The sequence below is a fragment of the Colossoma macropomum genome, unplaced genomic scaffold, assembly GCF_904425465.1.
Source record: "Colossoma macropomum unplaced genomic scaffold, Colossoma_macropomum, whole genome shotgun sequence".
NCBI classification, from domain to species: Eukaryota; Metazoa; Chordata; class Actinopteri; order Characiformes; family Serrasalmidae; genus Colossoma; species Colossoma macropomum.
The window spans coordinates 26083844-26111129 of record NW_023494796.1 but is presented as its reverse complement, the minus strand read 5'-3'; positions in this window follow the sequence as shown (position 1 = coordinate 26111129).

Here is a 27286-nt window from a genome sequence, read left to right as displayed (position 1 = left end):
CTATCGTGTTGATGTTGTCTGTACAGCTGGAGGAAGCCATACAGAGCACTTTACAAAATAAACATTATGCTCACTTAAACCATTTACACTTTACTGCATTATTCTGTAATGATTTACAAGTAAAATAAATAATTATGAAATCGGATGAATCTTTTTGAATCACACTGTATATCTGATAACATTATTCTTTTGAATGAATATTAATATGCCTATCATGACAAAACAAAATAAACACCATCATAAAGATTAGTGAAAAGGGTTATAGGAAATTCAACTTTTGGTGACAAAATCCAAACTTTAATTGAAGTAAATTTATTATCAGATTTAAAAAAAAAAAACATCCCTAATTGAGAAAAATCACCTAAAAATTCTTAGAAACAAAATGTAACTGAGGCATTTTTCTGTGTATTTTACTTTTTAAGGTGATCAAAGTGTCTAGGAACTTTCAAGCAGTAATTCACAAGTTCTTGTTTCACAGGAGTGTATATTTGAGGTGACAAAAGTCAAATTCCTTTGGTCATTCTTCAAGATGGGGAACATGAAAACACACAATTCAAATAAAGAAAAAAGTGTGTGAGGACCCACGTTTATTTTCCCCTTACATGCAGCGAGGGGGATGAAAAAGAGAGGCAAAAATTCTCCAAGGATCACGTTAAAGAATAGCAGAAAAAAGTAGCATTTTGGGGTCTCCAAGTCTTTAAAAAATCACAGTGAGACTCCATCTCTATGCCAACAGCTTATTTGGAAAGCATGCCAGGAAAAAAGCCAGATGAAATGAAAATTGAGCTTTTTGGCAACAAACATTCATGGTGGGTTTGGTGTAAAAAGAAGGATGACTACACTGAAAGGTACCTGATGCCCTCTGTTAAGTAGAGGGTTTGTGATGTTGTGGGGCTGTTTTTCCTCCAAAGGACCTGAGAACTTTGATAAGGTACATGGCATCATGGACATTTCAAGAACCTGAAAATGGGTCATCACTGGATCTTTCAGCAATGGGCAATGATCCAAAACAAATGTCCAGATCAACACAAAAATGGTTTCCTGAACACAAAGTTAAGCTTCTGGCATGGCCATCTTAGTCCCCTGATCTAAACCTCAAAAAACAGTGGGATGAGCTAAAGAGGAGAGTACAAAAGAGAGAACCTAGGACCCTGGACAATCTGGAGAGATAAGATGTAATAAGAGAAGATTTAGTGATTTTAGTGGTTTTATTGGCAAAAATTAGGTTACAGGTTGTCTTTGTACAAAGTGTTAAATGTAGTGCCAAAAATTGTGGCACAAGCGTTTTTGTTAAAAATATTTTTTTCAGAATAACTTTACTTTAGGTTGGATTTTTCTCATTTTTTCAGTGTGAGATTGAGTCAATTTTTTATAACCCTCTTTACTTATCTTTACCAGGGGTGCCAATAACTATGAAGGGGACACTCTTTATGTATATATAACCTCTTCTCTCTTCTTATCTCTCACTTAATTACTATTTATTATAAACTACTTTAGAGCAATTTTGCCACATTACTTTATCAGACATGATGGAATATACAAATGGCTCAGCATTTACCTCATGGGGTTTTTACATGTCAGAGTCACTGCTAGGTTGAAAGTGGTCCGCCACACCAAATACATAGCCAAGAGCAGCTCTGTGGTCAGACACAGGGAAATTTTGAATGTTTGTAGTGGTCTGCCATGAGTCTATGCCAGGCATTTTTAAAACATAATCACTCAACACAGCATTTTTAGGAGCTACAATGCCAATTTCATTGGGCTAACTTAGTGACTGTTTTCTAGCTAATGCTAAAGCTAGAGGCTCTGAAGGTCACTGTACATAAAGGTAACTTACATTGTTATGGCAAATACAATTACATTTGTGCATGATGACCAATTTCTAATAAAGTTTCACTACTGTGTGTGAGCTCTGTTACACCACTGAACACATACAGTAAGGGTGAAGGTCATGCACATTAATAACTGGCAATTCACCCGAAACTGATTTCGAGATTTCATCAGTAAAATTGTGAAAAATGCAGTAAAACTGGGTGCATCACCAGATTGTCTCATATGCAATGGTAGCTTTCCTTAAAAGCAAGGGATCAGAAAGGCAATAAGGATAAGTCTAGCTATACCATCACCAACCTTGCCATGTGTTTAAGAGAAAAAGGAGGCATTTTCAGGGAGAAGGAGCCAATTTAAGCTGCACCTTTAGCACAGACTCTGCCACCTCAAAGGAGAGATATTGGTTGTTGAGCTCAATGCTAGCAGAGTAATGATGACTTACTTTTCGGAAAATCTACTGGGTTTTTTTCATTAGCACTCCTTAATACCAATGAATAGAAGAAAAGGAGGTATTTCAAATCATTATAATGGTACATTAGTCCATAATTGGTCAAAACGTCACTTTTCAAAACATCGGCTGAATGTGGTCACAGGCTTTCCGCTAATGGATGTAATATAAAGTTAGTTTCACTGACTAAATGTGGCTGTGTGCCATGTAGGAAGTGTTATTGTGTAGTGCGTAGGGTGCAAAATATCCTCTACCTCTGCTTTTTCCATCATGATGGAATATCATATTTGTCTTGAAAAAAGTGCCACGTACAACTGTAGATATTATTCAGAATACTGTAGGACGAAATGTATAGGAGCCTACTATGGAAAATCCATGGAATTTAGACCTATGAAATATCTACAAATAACAATCACAATACTTTCCTAATTAAAAACAGTGATTATAAATATATAGGTATTTGAGAGTTAAGTCCAGGTCCATGTGCTTCAGATATAAAAATAATGAAAAAAATTACGTATAAAATAAGGGACTGTTTTAACAATCTTCAGTCAATAACAGTAACAGTAAATAAAGCACTACGTTGGTAATGGGTAATTGTTAATCCAGGTTACCGGCTGAAAACCTTCCTGAGGTATAAACCTTTAAACCATTATGCTGGTAAATAAGTGCAGATAATGCAAAAGTTTGGTGTCATTGTTAACATACAAAAACAGGTTAACTTAAGCATCTAAAATGTTTTTTTATTGAAAAAAAAACAGTATAAATACACACCACTAGTAATACATAAAGAGATTTTTTGGTCACAGAACTCTCTACTACATTATACATAAATACTATGCGATATTATTTGGCAATCTGTTTAAAAATGCAACAGTCTGTCAGTTTTACAAACTGTTTATGGTCTTTAAAACACTGGCACCAAGTTACTTGTCAATTACTTTTGATTATAAAGCCCAATCGCCCAGTTCTGGTGTATCTGATCAGAACTGGGATATATGGCAATTTAATCAGATACTGAACTGATTGTAAAAAAGCTAAATGTAAATGGACCATTGCTGGATTGCTATCCAGTTATTAGATTATTGCATTATAGATGCAGCTGAGCCAAGTGTGAGTGTTTGTTTTTTCAAGCCACATATGTAATATTCACATATGTGCTGTAATATTAACTTCTCTAAAATGGATCTACACCAGTGCTGCAAATCGCTGTTGTTGGAAGAAAACCTTGTATTTCCAAAATGGTAACTTTACAGGAGAAGGAAAAAACCTACTTTACTTTTAATGTAAGTCAATGGAACCAGACATTTTCCCAAGTCATTTTGGGTCATTTCTTTTGGTCCACTCATCATTAAATTTACACACAATGTAAAGGACAACAGGCATTTTCAAATTCTTTGAACAACTGAAAAACAACAAAAATGGAGATACAAGGTTTTCTACCGACAGCAGCGATATGGAGTTGCAGCACTGCTTTGTCTGATCCACCCATACCAGCACTACACACCTTAACACACCACCATAACGTCAGCGTCACTGCAGTGCTTAGAATGATCCAACACCCAAATAATACTTGCTTTGTGGTGGTCCTGTGGGGGCTAACAAAGTATGCAGAGAAACAGATGGACTACGGTTGTAATTGTAGAACTACAAAGTGCATCTATATGGTAAGGGAAGCTGATAAAATGGACAGGCTTTGAGAACGCATATGCATATGTTCACACTGCACTGGCCTTCTTTGCTGTCGGATATTTAAAATTTTATATTTTTTGCATTACAATGAATTGTTTGTAGAAATCATATTGATATATTTCAGTAATATAATTATCCCTGAGAGGAATTCCAAGTATTAAAGCAGACATGTTTAAATAACTGTCTAATCTTTTGACTGGTACTATAGGTTGAGCTCTTCGTTAAGACAGGGCACAATGAATACCTCTTAGAAATCAGGAGCCTCTATTTCACAATATAGCAAGGTAATAAAATGCATATAGAATGTCTCAAACTGGGAATACGTTTCTTGGAATCTTTTCTCAGATTCTACCTACACAGGCTTTCTGAATTATTTAGCCTTAAACATTGTGCTTTTCATTGACATGTGCATTCAATTATGTATCGCGTTTCCTTCAAATTGATTAGTCTGCAACAAAGCCCCCTGATATTAATGCAATATACTGGAACCTGAACTTATGATACACCCATCCAGTTTCCACAACGACCTTCAGAAATGAGGGTTTGAGGAGGGGGGGTGGTAATTACCTTAGAAAAATGTCAGGAAAAGTTCAAGGGTGGGAAGAGGCTATGTTATTGTAGAATATATACTGCTCCTTTCAAAGTATGTGGACACTTCTTCTTAATTTTTCAGAGTTTTCCAATTTACCACTATTTTACCACTATCATCAACTTATAGTGAATAATTATTTTTTTTAATATTAAACTAATCAACTGCGAGTGATAAGTGAAATAAGTGTTATTGAGGTGTTTGCTTGTTCTAAAGTGTCATTTGTGACACGACGATTACAATTTTACAATTTTCAGCTTCGTGAGATCATTTTATTATTTATTTTTCTCCAATAAATGCAGCACAATAGAGAAATCATTAACAAAGAAGAGCAGATTACACAGGAAACACAGACATCTTTGTGTGTGTTTTTGTGAAATGTGTAAGTGCTAACCTAAACTTGAAATGAGTCAAAAGAAGAGGATTAAACGCGTCACCTTTGGCTTTATTCCCAAGTTAGCACTGTTGTCAGTTGTTCCATCGGTTTTGTTTTTTTGGCAAAACGGCAAGATCTCATCAGCTTTCTATTTAACATGTTAATATATATTATTTTTGCAAGCCAACAATAACAATCAAAAGAGAAAAAAACACAAAAATATGAATGATCAATTAATTTTAAATATTTTGAAACAGTAGGTGTCCCCAAACTTTTCACGGGCCAAATAAATAATTTATTATCTATTAGTGTCTAATGCAATAAAGTTTGTGCATGAATGCATTTCTCCTTGGCTGCTGTTGTTTGGCTGGACAAGCTGGACAACCTTTACAGAACACTGGCAAACATTCCATGAATTCCATCCTGTCAAGATTTAAAGTGCATTATTCATAATACTTATGATAAAACTGTTATTTATGTTATATGCATGTGAAAGATCACTCTGTGAGGACAAATCAGCAGTATTTTTATTTATTTCTTATTATTATTATTATTTTGCATATTTATTCATTTATAAATATGATTTTTGTTTAGTCAAGCTAATGTTACCATGTTGAGGCAAATTCATTCTTGTTGTTGTTATTTCCAAAAGAGTCCAGTTAAAACTGGCATTTGGAAATTGTAAACTGAAAACTCAATATTTTGGAGCGATTCTAAATGGAAACTGCTACAGTTTCTCATGAGATTGAATGGGAAGCTTGATCCATTTGGGAACTTTAGCTACGTGAGAACACATTTGTGGGCCTAACACAGAAAGATCAATTACCTGACTGGTAGAATCAGATGTGTTAGAGTAGGCACTAAATTTGCTGTGCAAAGAGCTCCAAAGACTGCAAATAAGAACATCTGATGTAATAAAACAGTAAATTTCTGTGAGTCAGATATTATTCTTACGCTGACACTTCTCACATTATACTTCATGTGTGAACAGCATTATATATGACAGTATAATCAAAACATCAGCTGCAACAACAGAGAACAGAATGTTGTGTGAGTTGATTTAAACGTGTGATTTGCACATTAGTGTGACATATAATAGGCACCCAGTATGACTACATTGTGCAGTAACTGATTAAAACAAGCGCTGGACACTCAATAAGAGCCCACAAGCTGAAATACTACCAGCTGGTTGAATGCACTCTTTGACAGTTCCTTTGTTGTATTTAGCCCAGCCATCAAAAACCCCTGCACTATTTTTCACTCTCAGCCTACCATCTGAAGCGTACGTGTAATATTTCTGGAACAGCCTTCTTAAATCAGTGAAACTTTGCTAAGCTAAGGAAAATGCCCTGTCTACATAATGCTCAAGACGAGTCCACGCCTTTATAACTTCAAAGCTGGATTACAGTGTTACTGACTGCATGCTCTTCTGCATCCTGAAATAAGCTCCAGTTAGTCCACACTTCTCACCACAACCAGAGAGTTCAAACACAGCAGTCTTATATTATCTGCCTTAAACTGACTACGTGCTAAATTTCCTACTGCTTATAATCTACCACTGATAAAGAATAATGCCCTAAATAGCCTACATATTAAAACTTCATATCTCCAAAATAGAAATTTAAAGAAGACAGGGAAAAAACTTGCCATCTGTTCCATACTTTTTTTTAGCTCCCTTTACCCTGTTCTTCAGTGGTCAGGACCACCACAGAGAAGGTATTATTTGGGTGGTGGATTATTCTCAGCCCTGCAGTGACACTGGTGTGGTGGTGATATGTCAGTGTGTGTTGCAGTGGATCAGACACAGCAGTGCTGCTGGAGTTGTTAATAGTCTCAGTGTTAATGCTGGACTAAGAATAGCCCACCAAACAAATATATCCAGACAAAAGTGTCCTGTGGCCACTGATGAAGGACTAAAGGATGACTAACACTACTGTATTGTACAAGTGTACTTATATAGTAAGTAGAGCTGATAAAATGCACAATAAGTGCAGATACAGTGATGTGTCCTTAATGAAATGTGTGGATATATAGGGCAGGTAATTCTAATACAGTGGCCAGTGGGTGGAAGCACAAGGAAGGTGCTTACAATAAAGTGGCCAATGAATTGGACTACATGGCAGATGTTTCTAATAAAATGGCCAGTAAGAGGAAGTACAAGGCATACGTTTCTAATACAGTGGCCAGTGAGTGGAAGTACAAGGTACGTGTTTCTAATAAAGTGGCCAGTGAGTGGAATCACAAGGCTGGGGTTTTTAATAAAGTGGCCAGTAAGGGGATGTACAAGGTAGGTGTTTGTAATAAACTGTCCAGTGAACAGAAGCACAAGGTAGGTGTATCTAATGAAGTGGTCAGTGATTAACAGTAGAGGTAGGTGTTTCTAATAAAGTGTCCAGTAAGTGGAACTAACAGGCAAGTGTTTCTACAACCCCATTTCCAAAAAGGTTGGCATGCTGTGCAAAACGTAAATAATGTGTGCAAAAATGATGTGCAAATCATTTAAACCCTATGTTTCATTTAAAATAGTACAGAGACAACATATCAAATGTTGAAACTGAGAAATTTTATTGGTTTTTGAAAAATATTTGCCCATTTTGAATTCTATGCCAAGAGCATTCCGAAATGGAGGCAAAAAAGGCTGGTCAAGTTGTCTAAAGCTAAAAAAAACACCTGAAGGTTGACTGGCAACAGGTCAGTAACACAATTGGGTATAAAAAAGCATCTCAAAAAGACGGCTGAGTCTTTTAGAAGTAAAGATGAGGAGGGGTTCACCACTCTGTGAAAGACTGCACAAGCAAACAGTACAATAATCCAAGAATAACATTTCTCAACATAAAATAAAATAGCAAAGAACATTGCTTTTCATCATCTATGGTACATAATGATATTAAAAGATTGAGAGAATCCGGAGAAATCTCTGTATGCAAGGGACAAGGCCAAAGAATAGTATTTGCTGGGCATGATATTTGGGCCCTCAGGCGGCACTGCATTAAAAACAGACATGATTCTGTAGAGGAAATCACTGCATGGGCTCAGAAACACTTCTGAAAACCACTGTCTGTGAACACAGTTCATCAGTGCATCCACAAATGCAAGTTAAAACTCTAAAACGCAAAGAAGAAACCATATATAAACAGGATCTAGAAATGCTGCCACATTCTCTGAGCCGGAGCTCATTTAAAATGGACTGAGGGGAAGTGGAAAAGTGTCCTGTGGTCCGACAAATCAACAATTAAAATTCATGGACATTGCGTCTTCCGGGCTAAAGACTACTCACAGCTTGTCATCAGTGCACAGTTCAAAAGCCAGTGATGGTATGGGGGGGGCATCAGTGCACATGGCATGGGTGACGTGCACATCTGTGAAGGCATCGTTAATGCTGAATGATATATACAGGTTTTGGCAACATATGCTGCCATCCAGATGACGTCTTTTTCAGGGAAGGCCTTGATTATTTAAGCAAGACAATGCCAAAACACATTCTGCATGTATTACAAAAGCATTGCTCTGCATTTAAAGAGTCCGGGTGCTAAATTCACCTGCCACCACTGAAAACATTTGGCGCATTATGAAATGAAAAATACAAATAAGAAGACCCCAAACTGTTGAGCAGTTGAAATCCTATAAGAACAAAAATGGGAAAACATTTAACTTTCAAAACTACGGCGGTCAGCCTCCTCAGTTCCTCAGTGTTGTTAAAAGAAGAGGTGATGAAACACAGTGGTAAACGTGACCCCGTCCCAACTTTTTTGGAACGTGCTCTTGGCATCAAATTCAAAATGGGCATATATTAAAAAAAAAAAAACAATACAATCTCTCAGTTTCAAAGTTTGATATGCTGTCTTGGTAGTATTTTTCTTTAAAAATATGGTTTACATGATTTGCACATCATTGCATTCTATTTTTATTTACATAGTGAGTGAGTGGAACTATAAGGCACCTGTTTTCAAAAAAGTGGCCAGTGAGCATATATTTAAGGTCAAACACATTTGTATTCATCAGGACAACATCAGCTGTATAACATCATCTAAAAAAGACCAAGAAGAAGCTTTGACAGAATCAGACAGAATTTAGGGTTGGTTGAGGATTTAGTCTTTAAAACAGATATCCACAATAGTGTGATGCTGATTTCATGTGGTGTGAAATACACTAATGATCTACTCAGCGCTGACTACTGCAGGTTAATCGCATTACCTATTTAGTAAAGACTTAATTAATGTGTACTATGCTTATTATAATGTGGATCATATGTTCAATGATGTACTAGAGGACATTTTGCCTTGACAGTTCCATGGTTTGTGAGATCTGTGAAAACAGTAGCGCTGGGGTTTCGTCTTTTGTCTCTTTTTTTTGTTGGTATTTTTAGACTGTTCTTGTTAAAAATCATTACAGAGAAAGAAAGCAGGCTTAGGCTCCAGTGTAGGAGCTTTTTTTCCTTTGCCTTTCCTTCACCATCCTCCGCTTTGACTGGAATTGAAGCGTGACAGGCAAAGATGGAAGGGAAAAAAGGGGGGAAGAAGATTCTTTCATGTTGTCAGATTCTGTGGTAAAATTATGAAAGGGCTCTCAAATTACGCGTGACTGATAATATAGGGATTAAGGTTGCTGTTGTGACTTGTGATCTGTCATTCTGGAACGACACAATGACTATGGCTTGTTTCACTCTATAGGATTACAGCTAATGGCAGCATATCAGAAAGATATTAAAGAATCTCTCAGCGCGATTAAGGCTAAATTGCTTGTGATGGGGCTATGAACCAGAATAATTGTGGTAAAAGAAGAAGCATCATGTAGATTCACGATTAGGGAAGTGTTTAAAATGTCAAACGACCGTCACCAACAAAAAAAGACATTAATATGAAATAAGACTACATTAATACGAATACATTAATATAAATATGACTACACCTCTGACGGCTGTTGCACTATCATAAGCACCGATTACATGGGAGGCCAAAAGCCCTGTGGCATTATCGAGGCTGGAGACTAATTAAAAAAATAAATAAAAAAAAATAAAAAATTATGATTGCAATTGATTTTTTTGTTAGGTTTTCCTCGTTTGTCAGGTAAACATTTATCCAATATATTTAGACAGCTAGTAAAAACACGTCTTTTACAAGGAACTCTATAACTACATTTCAATAAAGTGGCCAGTATATTTAAAGTATGTAAATCTTAATTTGAAAGGTGGCCAAATAGTGTTAAAATACTTCCAACTATTCTATCCATTGTATTGATAATGCTGTCATATTAAAGTTACAAATTCATTTTTGGTAATTTCTTTCTTTCTTTCTTTCTTTTTTTCTTTAATTTAGTGATGTGGTCCACAGGCATGTGCATTTTGGTGCCTGTGATATACGCTGGTCAGTATGCTTCCAAAAATCCTTCCATTGATTTATTTTTTAAATTAGATTTCTATAAAAATGACCAAATTTATTTAAAATTAATATGTTAAATTTAAATTAAAAACTTTCAGAGTCTGACAGCTGAAGCTTTGTCATTACCTAGTAAACAATCACTGTGGACAATGGAAGCAGTGGAATCCTACTGATGTTTAAAAATTTCTGCACAATTCAATTACACGGATGTAAATACTCATTCAGGTTTGATGTGAAATGGGTCACTGTAGAGAAACTTACTGATTCTAATTTCTTTACAGTGGTGGTGATGAGGGAACTAGGGGTCACAATATCTACAACACAAATATGCACAACTCCTCTGAGTTATTATTTGTTGATGCTAAAATTGTGGTAAGTTTTCTTTGAGTATTAATTTGCCTTACAATGTCCTGAATGTAGCTTTTCTCTATGAAACTGGCCAAACAGCGTCTCAGGCATCAGGCATCATACTTGAAATGTTTCATGTAGTAACTTTCTGTGAGGTAGCTTGAGGTAGTGGCATCATACACTTTATATATAGAACGGCACATTTCACATCAAATCACACTGAATGACAACCATTTAATTATGTTGAAATTTTGCCATAACACCATATGGCCAAGTTTTATTTTGCACTGTAACAAACAGCACTCTTTAACAGTGTAGGCTTATAAATATTAGCAACGTAGCCTCATAAAAATGCTGTGTTCACTAATTATGCCTGAAAATGTCTACAGACTTTTGGCAGACCGCTAAAAACAATGAATTTTTTTGATTAGACAAGACTAATGGCTTATAGGCTATTAAAAGCATAACAATAATAAAAGTAAAGCAAATTTGGAAATACTGTACAGACCAATGATCCTTTGTGGCCGACATGCTGGACCTAACACTGATGCACCATGAAAGGTCAGGAGGAGAGAGCACGGACTTAAGCCACGAAAAGGCAAAGCTCATCTGTCCTCGTTTTTCAGGTTCTTTCACTTCAAAACTTTCGATCCATCTGGATCAGTGACGCGCTGATCCACCGTGTACATAAAATTACTGGAGCCGACACACACATGGCCTGTATTTCTCTCTGCCTGGGGCGTGTATCTATCCACTCAAGGTCAGAAGTGCTACACCTCAAAAAACACTCCATGATTGCCTTAATATTGATCTCCTAGCACCCCCTCCTCCGTCTCTCGCACAAATATCTCTGACCAAGTCCACTTCTACAAGTATCAGTTCATCTCCAACAATGAAATCTCATTTAGCTTCCTTTCTCACCCAAGTGGATCTCTTGGGGTCCGTAATGGTGGATTAAGAAGAGATGAGGTCGGTCATTACATGGTGTTTTGTTAACTATATTTTCTCACACAAGTCAAACACGACAATACAACTGCTTTAAAGCGATAGTTTGGTGAAAAATCTAAATCACACAATTTCCCCACCTTACCCCAAATGCATTTGATGTAATGTGGCATGGTTGGTGTCTGATGTTTATTTCTTTATTTTTGCACTGGAGCTACAAGGCAAATGTAGCTAATAAGTAATGAAAGCTTGTAACTACCAGTTAGCATCATGCAAATTAAATCATCACATACTCGCCTTAAACCACATCAAGTTGTTCAGTAACCTCTAATAGACTTGCTTGTGATTTGTGACACTGTATAAGTGAAGTCAAAGTTTATTTATATAGCGCTTGTTATCATTCAGTATGTTATTTATAAACATGGAGAAAAGTACACAATACTAAAAACAGTAGCAGAAGCCACCCGGAAGACTGAATTTGTCCGAATTTTTGTCTGTGTTTACAGAGATCATTGTGTCAAACGGTGTCAAAAATCACATAATTAAGTCTATTATAGATTACTGAACAACTCCACACAAATGTGTAATGATTTAAGCATGCATTTAGTATCAGGCTATTTGGTTTACAAAACTGTTCAGAAATTTAGGATTATTTGTCATGTAAAAATTGCTATTCAATAATAACTAATACAGTGTAGACTAAAATGAACTAAAGCAGACAATAAAACATGAACTGATCACTTACTTAAATATTATTTATTTAAGTATTTTGGGAACTTAATTCCCCAATGCTATACATTTTTTTTGTTCACATCACACTATCTTATTAAAAAACAGTGATTCCAAATTTTTGGAAGGGGATTCCAAACTTTTTAATGGTAGTGTACCTGAACCTTCATTACTTGTTACCTTCATTGTTTTCATAGCTGCAGTGCAAAAATAAAGAAGCACATTTCAGATAGCAAAAAATACTTCACTGACATTTGGGATTGCACACTTGCTATTTTGCTAAACTGCAGCTTTAACATATGGCTTTTTTTTTCCTTTTAATTTATGATAGGTGCTAAGTGGTTATCTCTGCCTTGCTAGGTAAAATCCATCATTTCGGCCAGCTAAAGCAAACTGACGGTAAATACAATCATCTATAAGACAGTTCTACTGGTGTCACCAGCAATTCATTAACAGTCTCACACTTATCATCTCAGCCCTGTCAGCTAAAATCTATCACCCTTCGCAGGTAAAGCTTCGCTGCGATAACTTAATTTTATGGCATGAAGCAACATGCTATTGAGTCTTTTTTAATGCATTTAGAGCGGTTGACTATTTTAACCCTGTCAGGCAAAATCTATCACCTTTCCCAGGTGTGACATAAAGTGGATACCGGTTTGTACATTAACAGACATGAATTTACAACGTGTGTGAATCCAATTCTTTCCTCTGCTGCTCTGCTGCACTTGCTCCGCGTCTTAACATCCTCGGTAATCGTTTTATAGTTTATTTCTACTTTTCCTGTCTTTTCTATCAACCCTCCTTGGAGGAGTCGCTCATTCCCATGTGCAATAACTGACAATATTGGTCTGAGAGTGCGTCAAGAGTACTCCAGCTATATTGGAGCCCAAAAATTCAATAACTTCAAGGAGCTGCGCTCATGGAGGACAGTCTAGACAATTTTCCAAAACCGGCAGCATCTGAGGCTGAGTGCAGCTCTCCAAGTGCGTTCAAATGATTTCCAAACAAGCCGAGTCAGACACATGGCATGCAAACGGTTGCCTAAGTATCTGTTCAGCTGAGGATTATGTTTTAACTTTGCGAGTAGAATACCTGAACACAAGCTACAGAATATTGTGTGCACACAGTCAGTGCATGACATGAATAGTAAATTTCACTGAATGCCTATTTCATTTATGAAACATACATACTGTAATATTATTTGGTTGAAAGATACCCCTCCTCTTTCCACTCTGTCCCTTATTGGCCCCTGAACACTGACTGTGGCTGCTACTGTCATCTGAAGTGTGAACTGAATTATAGATATCTAATTTCAGCTCAACTTGAGGCCAGCAGGCCTTCGGTGAACACCATGGATATTTTATCACCACTACAGAAATAAATAAAAACAGTGGCCAGCTCATGCGGAGCAGAAATCATGCATTTGTTGCAGAAGGGGAATGAGAGGAGTGTGCATGGCAGGAAGTTCAGAGAGGACAGACAACGACTGAAACTAGAACATTACTGAACAAATTGGGACATTATTGACTATCTTTATTGCCGAACTCTAATCACAACAAGAAGACAAGTACACCTGCACGTATCAGGACTTGGTGCTTTATGCAAACCACTGTGCAAAAGTCTGTGGGAGTTAAAGGAGCCGTTTAAAACTAATGATGTTCGCGGTATGTGTTTTGCCACTAAACACATTTTATAACTACAAATAAACATAAATAAAGTTAAAGAAGCAGTGGGGAAGCATGGCTATAAGAGCTAGGCCTTAAGTTTGGGTTCTAAATGTTAAAGCTCAATCAAAAATGAGAAAAAAACTACTTCTATAACAATACTAATTTCTGCTAGCATCCCATTTTGTGATTCTAATACTAAGCTGGTACTAAGCTAACAGAAATTCATATGAACATTTTTGCCCATTCTAGATTAAAAATGGACATCTAAAGCTTGTCAAAGACATTCTATGTTTATTTAAAGCTTGTGACAGACATAATAACATATTTGATTAAGCAGTTTTACAGTGACTCTTTCAGTAGTGAGCCCTGGTAAAGAATCACTGACATATCTAGAACTTCCAGTTGGCCTAAAGTTAATTTTTTTTTTCCCTCTCAAAATTGGTCTCACCCATTGTAAATCAAATCATGATCAGCTGATTTTGCTTCTGAAGGTTTAACCAATGGGAGAGATTTTTGGTGGTATCTACCTAGACAAGCAGAAAAAAACCTTACTGGATCATTTTCCATTGACCTTTTCAAGGTTTCAACCCTTTTCTTTCCAGTTAAAACTTAACAATGAAATGAAAGTATTTCAACAACACGTGCATAGTTTAAATACAACAAGCATGATGATTCTATTAAACTAAAATGATCTATTATCTGTATTAGTATTATCTGGCCTAGAATGCTGAGAGGGTTACCCACTGTCAAAAAGCAAGATGCTTTTGTTTTTAAAAAATATGTATTACTAAGTTTGTTAGAAGAGTTAAAATTACCCAACTTGTAATATCCTAACTAACATCTTAATCACAAAAACAGTGAACATTTTACATTTAATGTAAATCTTCACAGAGTCTCGTCTTTTGGTTGGGAGGGTGCACACACCAGATGATTAAGCAGAGAGAACACACCTAATGAGTTTCAACTAGCCAAAATCTTAAATCACTTAATTATTATGTGACATAAGACTTATTTTAAAAGGTTCTCTTTGATGTACACACCAGCAGCACTGCAAAATGTCTCTCAAAATGTGGATGAATGTGGGGTTGGGAAATGCAGATATCATTCTATTTCGAATGGAGAAGTGGAGAAGCATTTTACCACCAACTGTCAAGCTGACAAGAAACTGTAAAGTAAATGTTTTGGAGTTCTGGTTATTATGAAGGCACTAAAGTTATAAAGGCACTTGAGCTTTTGCCAGTATTCAACAAGCAGCTCCTGCATTGCCATGCATGCACGGCCCTCCACCTTTTCTCCTCTCTCACTGGTAACTCCCTGAACAACTTGTTGGCTTACGTGCTTCATTACAGATCTAATGAATAAGTCGTTAAACGTATGATGATATCAGCAGGCCTCTGATCACTCTGGAGCTTGACTGGAGGGCTAAAGAACGGCTTGTTTCCTCTCTCACAGCACCAGATCATCCGTTTTATCAATCCTGTCTGATCAAGCTCCTAATTGGAAATTTTGATTGTGAAAGTCTGTCAGAACAAATAAATGAGGCAAAAAAAAACATGTAATGTACGCCAGCTTAAGAACAAGTTTGGTTCCTGACGTTCTCGGTGCACTTGAGACATCACATGGATTTATTAAAAGCCATCAGCAGTAAATCTGATTTAATTTAATGAAGGATTGATTAGACAAACAAGGTACTGAATGGTAAAACAAGGTTTTGAATGGTAATTTTAAATATTTATTTGTGATTATTCTAATGGTAGTGATTTTTAAACAAATATATGCTTACTGCCAAAAAAAGCTGCTTTACATAATTTTTTAGACAGCCCATGACTTTTGCACTGTACTGTAAACAGAGAATCTAAATGTACAGTGCGTTTACCTCAATATAGATGAGATGACATATGACTAACAGGTGCAAGGATTCTATTTAGGAACAGATTCATGAATGCTGCTGCAAAATACCAGCACATTCACAATGGAGCATGACAACGCGCCATGGAAGGTGTGCAAAATGCATAAATTTATAAATCAAGATTCCTTCAACAAACGCAAAGAACACGTTCATAAAAGGAGAGACTCCTGTTCAGTGCTGGTTTGTTGGTCCTGCTGCTCATTAGAAAAAGCATTTTTAGTGGCTTGTTGTTCTTTTTTAGTGTTTGTTTAATTGTTATAATGTTGATTTTTCAAGACTGTACCTTCATCAGAGAAAGGTGAGAGCAGCCACTATCTATGGAGGTCAAGTGTCCACTTAGCTGTAATAACAAACAGTTAAGACAAAGGACAAACCGTCTGCTTAGCAATAGCAACGCTAACCTTTTGCTAACGGGGGCTGCATGTTCTAAAAAGGCATGTAAGCTGAAAGGTTAAAGCATTTTCACACTGGGTGACAGTAGATGGTGTCTCTTTCTCATCTGGTTTCCAGCAGAGCTCTCAACATAGGTTATTACCCGCAGCCTAATGCCACTGTGCTGCTGCTAATTAGGCCTCTGCATGAAAACAGGCCATTAACACACAAATATTTATCAATGATGGGGCTCTCTCTCTCTCTCACACACATACACACATATAATGGGGCTGAAGGTGTGTGGCATTGACTTTTTCCTTTACATAAGCTTGTTAGTTACATTAGCCTCATGGAGCCAGTGCAAAACAAAAGTAGCAAACTTCAGACATCAAACTAAATTTGGAGCATGGAAAAAACTTTACATTTGATTTTTCACTAATTATAACCTGCTAATGTGTGTGGCATTCAAAAACTCCCACCAAAAACCTGTAACTGTTTTTCCTTTTTTATTGTTTTATTTGAATACTCCAGCTGCCCTTTGCATTTCTGAACACCGTGTAAGCATTCTATGATGAATTCATCAATGGAAATTGTCAAAAATGACATGGAATAAAATCTTACTAAATTAACATACTTGGGAGTTAAAGGAACACGTCGCCTTCTTTTATAAAGTTATTATTTCAGATTTAACCTATGACAGCTCCTTTATGCCAGTCTAAACTTAAAAATGTAGCCCACCTATGTTGGTTCAATCATAAATGCACTTATAAAGCAAGGTGATTAGTACACTGGATGCAGGAACAGAAAGAGAAGCTATCAACCATGATGAAGATGATGACAGTAAAAAAGACACTACTTGGTTTGCAGAAAGAAAAAAACACTTCCATGTCTGATTAAGGCTAATTTAGCTTCCTACGTGCTCATTACAGACAGAAAATCTGATACAGTGTTAAAGTGTCATAACATTTTTTAGAACCAAGTTTCTGGCTGAGTTACAGTGTTTTTCTTCTATTTCAGTGGACGGAATGTGCTCATACGGTACAAGACATGTACGTTGCTTTTTAATGAAGAGCAAGCAACATTCACAAACTCTCTGATTGTTGATTTCTGGTTTACAACGCATGTGGATGAGTTTACCCGTCCCTCTGGCCAGGCTAAATGAGGTTTGGTGCTTCGAAGCATCACTTTGGCTGCGTAACAGAATTTTCCAGAGATTATCTCATAACTCTATCATTTTCCATGTCAGCAGCTTAAGGTAGAGCAGGCTAACTGCAATCAGGAGTGCATTTTTTTTTTTCCTTATCATGTCTTCAGAATGATAGATGTCCCAGTGCAGAATTAAATCTGTGAACCATTAAAAGTGGTTTGTACAAATCTATTAAAGCGCATGCTTAAGCGCTTTTATGGCCCATACATACGTTCAAGTGTCAGGGTGCGACTCGTAACGTTTTATTCCCCTCTAGCAGCTCCTATCTCATTCACACACACAGTTCTCCCTCTTTCTCTCCTCCCTGCCTCTGTCACACACTTCCCTTCCTCTCTGTCTCTCCAAATCACGTGCAGAGAAATCAGACTTCTAGCTGTCTAAAATTTTGTAACCCGCATGTTCTACTATACAATAAGCAAGACAGAAGAACAGTGAAGTGATACTAAGCTGGAAGACTAATCTGTCCATCACTCATAAAGGAATAAACACTGCTGGATGTGAACAAGGTGAATAAGACAAAGCATCAGCCTTGGAGGTCTGTGTTCTGTGTGTATATGGAGGGGTTCAAGGATATAAACATATATTCCATTATGTGCATGAATGATGTTGGGTATTTTTCAATTCAATTCAAACCTATTTTCATTATACAATACACAAGTGTCCAGAAACGTGTTTAGGCAATTCTCTAGTATGTACCAATATGCAGTCATATGCAACTAGGTGACCCTGGTCAAGTTTTGTTGGTTTTCTGAATAAAAATAAGTGAATACACCCTCTACAGACAACACACTTCTGCACATTTTAATGCACAATTACTGTTTATTTGCTGAATTTAACATATTGGGGGAAAAGTGTGGTCTGTGCAAAAGTTATGATAAGTTTTACATTTGATGTTTTATGTTTTCCAATATGTTAAACTCAGCTAATAAATAGAAACTGTGCACTATAAAGTGCAGTGCAGTGTGTAGCAACTGTGTGTAAACAGGATGGAACCTTGAGTGGTTTGCTGATGTGCCAGTAATTAAGCGTTACGATGAAGAGTTTTATCGTTGGTAAATGTGAGTGCTGCAGGTGTGACAGTTGAAGCCGCTTTTCAGTGTTCTTCGGGGGGTACGGGCTCTTATGGCTCTACACCTAGTGATTCGGGTTTTGATGCTTCTATATTTTTTACGTGACTGTGGCACCTCCATCTCACCTCACACACAACAACACTGGACTTCTTAGTGCTTTTAGGCTACGTTCACATTACCAAGCTGAAGTGACGCAAATCCGATTTTTTGCCCTTTTGTGACACAGATCTAAATTTTCAGAGCTGGGTGGACACTCAAATCTAATCTTTTCAAATCAGATCTGGGCCACTTTCATATGTGGTTCTAGCTCAGATACATATCTGATTCGTGGCCATGTGACTTAAATGAGAAAAAGAAAGAGATGAGAAAAGATTCTCAAAATGTAATTCATGTGTTTTTCTTTAACTGTGCATGCGCATTATGCAGCGCATAACCTGAAGTTAGTGTCAGTAAACGTTGGAAAAGCATCTGATCCTTTTTCGCCCTTGGTCTGCTCTAATAATGAGCAGCTGAGAGCTGTTCAGAGCTAATTATCTTTGCAGTAAATTCTTGTTCTGCTGGTTAGTCTGTTTGCTGTTCTTGACACACATGATTCATTCATGTGACGCTACTGATTTCAACAACTCTGAAAGCAATCAGCTGCTCTTTTGGAGCTCAATCATTCTGAATGAAGTGACGCACGTTTCTTATGCACCTTTTAGCGTACTTAGCTAATAATCATGTAATATTGATACACAAAAGTGGTGTTAGCTGCAAACATTAAAACTCATAAGCACTGAGAAGGCTAGCAAGTTTAAAAACCAAACACCTGTAACAGGGTCTGGCAGTATCATTCCTATGAGAAGATTTTAGTGAATTCAACAGAAAATTCTGGTGCAATCTGAGACTAAAATACAGGGGTAACTCCTGTGGAAATATCTAGTTTATTGAGTTCAAGGACAATGCAAATAACAAGTCATGTCTAAAACGGTAGTTTTCTAGTTATTTTACTTGTTAAAAATCTGTTATCAGAAAGTTAATTTGTAAGAAATTTGGCAGACATCTTTTGAGACCCCAGACTTACTATAAATTGAAGTTTACCCATCCTTTGTGTTCTGCTGGCTCCATAAGGCGCATCAAGTTCAGACCTTACTGACTGCCATTCGTGATGTGTGTTCTGCATCAATTTCAGATGAAAACTACATGAAACCTTATTATCTTGGTTGCCAACAATGACACTTTACACATAACCTTTTTTTCACTAACCCAAAGATATCTGGATATGCAAAAATGAAACCAACTTCATGACTTTTTCACGTTTCCATAATGTTATATTAGCTCTGATTGGCCTATAAAAAGCTGTAGCTTAAAGCTTAAATTAAAAAGATGTAGTTTTTTGTTGTGTTAACAATACTGCAGTGGCTTATTTGTTGCTCTTGTTTCCAACCTGACTAGCTTTGATTTGCTTTAACAGCACAGTCCAGCTCAGTGGCACAGCATTTTACACTGGAAACTCAACATAATGTAGCAACTTTGAACACAGACCTCTACAATTTCTCATTAAATTGAATGGGATTTTTACCAGTGTTCTGCAAAGCTTGTAAACCTTGGTAACAACTGCAACAAAAGAAGGCATTCATGGGCAGAGCATGAACAGGTCAATTAGCTGATTAGTTGGATCAGGTGTGTTACAGCACTAAAATATGCATGGGGGCAGGGGGCTTCAGGACCAGAACTGGCAAACACTTGCATGTGTGTGCTGTACTAGGACTCTGCTGTGTCTCTAGAGATCAACAGTGAGAGGAATTGTGGAGAAGAAGCTAAACGAAACGGCCCTCACTAGCTCAGGACGTCATCACTGTACGACTGCCACTGTTTTATACCCCCTCGTTTTTATTGATTGATTCACTCTGGAACTTCCTCCCCATTTGCTCTCTCCCTCTCTCCTCTATTCTCTCTCTCTCTCCACTCCTTCTCCTCTCTCTCTCACTTTCCTCCCCTCTTTCCACTCTCTCTCCTTTCTGAAAGGGTCATAACTAATAGATCCCGTAGGGGATCGGGGTTACTGCACTGAGACTAAAGTGGCAGTGAATGGATGGCCGCTGAGACAGAGGGTGAGAGAGAGAGAGAAAAAGAGAGAGAGAGAGAGAGAGAGAGAGAGAGAGAGAGAGAGAGGAGAAATCAGGGAAGAGAGAGGGAGGGAAATGAGGAGGAGAGAGACAGACAGAAAGATAGAATGAGAGAGAGTAAAAGAGAGAGAGAGATACACAAGGCATGGGACAAGAGGTGAAAAAGAGATATGGAGAGAGATAAATGGGAGAGAGAAATAAGGAGAGAAGGAACAGAGGAGAGAAACAAAGGAGAGAGAGAAAGAGAAACAGAAGAGAGAGACAGATAAAGGGAGAGAGTGAAAGAAAGAGTAATAAGAAGTGGGAGAAAGAGAATGTGAGGGGAAGACAGAGGAGACAGAGTAAGACAGGCGAGAGAGAGAATGAAAGAAGGAAATAAGAAGACAGACAGACTGAGAGAGAGATAAACAAGGCAAAAGAGGTGAGAGAGAAGAGGAGAGAAATGGGGAAGAGAGGTGCGAGAAAGAGAAGGACCAAAGAAACAGGGAAGAGAAAGAGACAAGAGACAAGAGTGAGAGAGAAACAAATGACCACAAGAGACATACAAGAGAAACAGAGGTGGGAAAGAAAGGTGAGTGAGAAAAACAAGAGGCAGAGAGGTAAACAGGGTAGAGAAATAGTGGGGAGAAGGAGAGGGACAGATTAGAGAGAGAAAGTGTGTATGTGGTGAGAGAGAGGTAGAGAGAGAGAGATTGGGGTGGGAGAAGGAGGGATGTAGTAAATATGCTGATGGAGAGATGTGTCATGTTGTGGAATATTCACTGGCTCCTGATATGAGGATTTAAGAGTCAAGGGTTTCATATCAGAGACAGAACGTTCATGACCATCAAACACACACACACGCACTCAGGCAGACAGCTCTGAGGCATCCACACACACACACACACCCACACACCCACACACACACACTCCAAAGCACTCTTTCGCTCTCTTTCGCAAGCATTACAGAAGCAAATACATACGCACAGTCCCACACGTCTCAAAGGCAGGCAGTGAATTTCAACATGTTGCTGTATTCCATCGCACAAGAGAAACACACATTCACAGCTATGGGAAGTGCAAGAGAATGTACGGAATAAGAGGGGTCCATTAGGGTCCAGCCAATTTCACTGATTTTTCACATTTTCTGCATAATTAAATTGTTAGGATGTCAACAAAGTCATTCAGCCTATTTTGATGTGAAATGTTCCATTTTAGTAAAACGTATTGAGTCAGAATTATTCACAGCAGTGGTGAAAGGAAGCGGACGTTCAAAGTATTTAATGCCTTTAAAAGCTCCCTCACAGGAAGCTATTACATGAAATTTATATTATGAATACTTTTCCTGATTCCTAAATTGTTGTTTTGAGAGGGTTTTGGCCTAAAACTATTTTTTTTAATCCATTCATAGCAGAAAGGTATGTGCAGGGCCACATGAGACAAATAGTATGCAAAGAAAACACCTTTTTTTAGATTTACCATTGTTTTACCATCATCAACACTATATATACAAACTCAGAAGACGTGCAGGCTTACTGGTACGGAGCCCCGCTGGTGACATCCTGTATAAATAAAAATAATGCACCAACATGACTTAGTAAGGCGTGGGAATGAGATAATTATGTTGTGGCAACATATTAGGATCTTGTTCTCACGCCTATAGGTCTATTGCATATTTTTTTGTATATTTTTAGTTGTATATATGCCTGTTTCTATCTATCGGTCTGTTTGTTTGTCTGTTTATCTACAGTTGTGCTCAGAAGTTTACATACCCTGGCAGAATTTGTGATTTTTTGATATTTTTTCAGAGGATAATAATGATAATACAACAACTTTTCTTTTATTCATGGTTAGTGGTTGGGTCAAGCCATTTCTTATCAAACAATTGTTTTTGCCCTTTTTTAAATCATAATGATGACAGAAACTACCCAAATGACCCTGATCAAAAGTTTACATACCCTAGTTCTTAATACCGTGTATTCCCTCCTTTAACATCAATGACAGCTTGAAGTCTTTTGTGGTTGTTGTGGATGAGGCACTTTAGTTTCTCAACCTTACTGAGTCGTGGCCGCACATTAGGTTTATGTATACAGGATGTCACCAGCGAGGTTCCGGTGGTTTTGTATAGTAAATAATATTACTATATTTACACACAGTGATGCCTGGTTCCTATCACCATCACTGTTTGTTTACATTTGGGTGAATTAATAATGCAGAAAGTTTGCAAACTAAGTGGAATTTCCCTTCAACAGTCTAAATTTGAAATATGTAGTTATATGGAAACATAAACACAGCAATACTGTTTATGTCTGCATGCATGCTGTCAGAACACTGTGGAAGTGTGAGTGATTCATAAAAATGTTTGAAAGTGTGAATGATTCTTAAAAAGTACAGCCAGGATATTTCAGTGTGCTGCTGCTGTCTAATAATCTTGTTGTCTTGTTGTGACAGAGGCATGCTGGACAAACAGTCATTATTTTGAGGCTCAGAATAAAATACAGACAACAAAGAATGTGCAATGGCCATCTTCAACATGTGTACAATCAAAGCATTTTTACCCACTGAGACAGGGCATGATTCAGCTAATCTTATTTAAACTGTATTTATTATACTACCCTCTTGTAAATCATTTAACATATTTTTAGGCATGATATTATGGTGACTAGTGTGTTATGTGTGTCTTTGTTCTTCTATTTTTTAAGTTTTAATTAATTCAATTAAATTGAAATCTGGGTCCAAGCCCCAAAAAAACAAGCCAAGTGTGACAGTGGCAAGAAAAAAAACTCCCTAGAGCAAGAGGAAAAAACCTTGAGAGGAACCAAGAATGGACACAACAATACAACAAGCACAGGATGAATAAAGAATAAAGACTTGATGATGAATATACAAAAATGAAAGAAAAATAAGCCTTTCATTACACAGAAGTATTTAGACTAAACAGTGATGAGCAACAACTTCTGTTAGAAACCTCATGGCGACATGTTAGTTTAATATTTTCTTAATTTTGTATATCACTTTTGTCAGCTGATGTTGTTTTAAATGCTTCATTAACAAAATTTACTTAAAGCATAGCCCATTTTACTACAGTGGTAGTAGCACAGAAAAAGCTCAACGTCTGCATGAAAAAAAATTAGAAAATTCTAATTTTGATTCTACTGTTGCCAATAGCAACATACATGTGACGTAACTCTCCTGGCAGCAGATCTAAAGGAGGGGCTTTCTTTTATAGTTTTTCATCGCATTTAAATAAATTATCGGATTGGTATCAGCCGATAACGGAGGTTTCAGTATCTGTTTGAAAAATAAAAAAGTGATACAAAGCCATGTCTAATATCTATGCTGCCATTCATTTGCTGCTAAATTGTCCTAAACTACTTTTAACTTTAGTAACCACATAGATGTATCATGTGATAGACCATCTGTACAGACAATGTTTGAATAAAACCGCAAAGAGCTGTAAATAAAATTATTTAGTCAAAGCTCCAGCAATTCAGCTCAACTGCCAGGTACTGCAGCTCGAGGCCACAGGCACTAAACATGGAAAAGAGCCAGAACTGCTAGAGCATTGCTATGGTCTAATTAGCTTGAAGAAGTGCCTCATTTTATCAAGGTATGTACTTTAATCCAGCATTACTATTTTATTCGTGCCACAACTGACACTCAGTCAATATTCTGTTGGTCCTGCTGGAGGCCTGACATTCAGTACCCTGGTGTTCATTTTCACTAAGTCACTAAAAAATTTCCTCTGTCTCATCAGAAGGTCTGATCTTGTTATACATAGTCATCACTGTAAAAAATGAAGCATGCACCCTACCTAAAAGGCAGGAATCTGCATATTTATAAATTGATTTGCACACAATTGAATCTAGTTCATCTAAGTATGTTTAGTGTTTTATTCACAGATCTCAGTTTTTGACAACACTCTGCATTAGGAGACCAGAAATTAAGTAACTTAAATAACTATAAGCAAAATATCTTTTCATTAAAAATGAAACCAGATTTAATTAACTACAACTTTAGGTCAGTCCTGATGGCAGAATTTATGGGAAGGAAGAAGGATAATACTATGTATAACAACAGATCATCCAGAGGTCATCAATATGATGATATTTTATGATTACTGTGATAAATTTTGCTATAATGAGAAACAATATGCTTTTCTGAGCATTTCATGGAGAGCATTAGTATTTAAAGAAGAATTTCTTGAAATAGAGATCACAGTTGGTTGTTTTCAGTTAGATTAGTATAGTACATAATGTAAAACTTGTCATTGCTAGTGCACTGTGTCTGTGTGGGAAAATATTGTGATGCTGCTACTCTATACTACAAGAATGTCTTACAAACTTGACATAGCTTGTATCGACATATTCATTTATGGGCACTATCGTGGATGTAATGCTCATTATCTATGAAACTTATCACTAAAGCCCTTTATGAGAGGCAGTATAGGTTCTACCCGCTTTCTATTTTTAATTCCCCATTTAAAATTTTTAATGTTTTAAACCTTTTTACTGTTTGTTGGATTAAGACGAGCACTTGTAGAGTAACTAGAAGCCTTCAAATAAAACAGTTGGTTTGTTGGAAGCTTGAAAGCTTTATGGGGTGAAGTGAGAGAAAGTGTGCAGGTACATGCTTCTATCATGCTGTATCTATTTTTAGCTCTTAAACCCTTTAATGCCACCATGACTATTTCTGTCATTTATTCCGCTCTTCTCTCTTAATAATGCAATTTCTCAGTGCTGCCACTGCATTTATTTGAAGTGTAACGAACATGAAAGCAGAAATTCATAGTTTTATTATGCTTGTCTACATTTCTGGACCAGAAAACACACGAATAGAAATATAAAACACACAGTCATATTTTTTGATACTCTGATAAAACAAATAAATTATTGATTACTTACTGATCAGAATTGGGCTTTGAATGAGCTTACACATGCACAAAAATAAAAATCATACTGTGTCCAACAATGAAGGAGGCCTTGTGCATCTTTTACACAGTGATAGGAAACACAGTAGCATACAGATAACAGTTTTACTAGGGATTCACGATACATTTCACTCTAGTGGCAGATTTACAGTTAAAAGGAACATCAAATTCTGAGAATTAATTTCTCGGTTCGCTAAAATTGGAATCAATATTGGTACAGGACACAAAATCTTCACATCGGTCAGGCCCAGGTGTAACAGAAGACTGGCTTCTCAGGTTGAAATGTCTGCTATTAACTTTTACCTAATGGGAGAGGAAGACCGCCTCGAAAAGTCAGTAGGTGGCAGTTGCCTAGGCTTCATAATCGGGCCTACAGGCTGGGCTTGACAAAGTGGGGAGTTACAACGGTCTGGCAAAACGTTCAGCTGGGTTTCGCTCAAAAATGAAAGAGGGAATATTTATTAACCAGCACCACTAAGATATCTAGACTGCTTCAAATCCATACCCATAGAGAATACGGCTGTAATATTTATGAATTATAAAAGAAGGAAGAAAAAACTGCACTGATGATAAGTGGAGTGTGTTGCTCGGCTTTGCAGTATTGGAATAAAAATACCAGAGGGCTATTTTAGTGAACATTTTCCCGCTGTATTTGTTTATGTGTGGGAACATGGAGAGACAGGTTGGAGAAGACGTTTCTCTCTTGCCTCACTACCTCTCTCTTTCTCTCTCTCTCTCTCTCTCTCTCTCTCTCTCTCCTCCAAAACATGCCAGCCTGAGGCAAAGCTAGGATCCAGTTTATTTTTAACACATACACATACGGTGTATTATTTAAACCCACAGGCCAAACTGTAGGAAGGAGCATTATGTGTTGAACACCTACTCCAGTACACCTGCTCCCTACAAAAGAAAGCAATTTTGACTTCAATTAAAAAGCCTTCTGCGTCCCTCTGAATTATCTTTCAAATTATTTTTCAATTTAGCATAATAATTATTGCCACAAATGACTAATAGAAATCTCTTTATTATAAATGTTTTAGACCATTTTTTTCCTGAAGTGTCTAAAGTGTTGCCATAAAAACCACACATTTCAGCCTCTTCACTTCTTTGACATTTTTTCGTCAGTCAGTACTATTTTTTTTTTTTTATAAGTTCGTCTGTCTATTTAGACCACACTGAAAAAATTATTTACTTTACTTATTATTTGAAGTTTAATGAACTCATTTTTTTGGCTGAGGGCCACAAAGACAAAACAATATACAAACAAAAATGTGGTAAGGTTTAAAATTGAGTTAAAAAAAAAACTTACAACATTACCCTTTATTTTGCTACTAATAACCATAAAACAGTCTTTTAAAAGGCCAGCGAGAATTTAGTTAGTTGAATGTAGTATACAAATCCGTTCTCCCATTGTGTCAGGGGGTGTGGTTAGAGTAATGTGCAAGCAAAACTTTGTGCAGCCCAGATTTAGACAGATAGCAGTATTCTTTATTTATTTATTTACTTTTTTTTGTAGAAATGAAGGTCATGTCTCTGTTGGAAGGTCACAAGCATCACTCACATCTAATGAATGGACTAATGAAAAACCAATGGATATTCACTTAAACCTACAAATACTCTATGTGAGTGTGCTCGCATTCTCAGGTATCCTAACGCAAAGCCAATAGAATCCATTCATTTAACCGTATCAACGCTGACATGAAGTACAG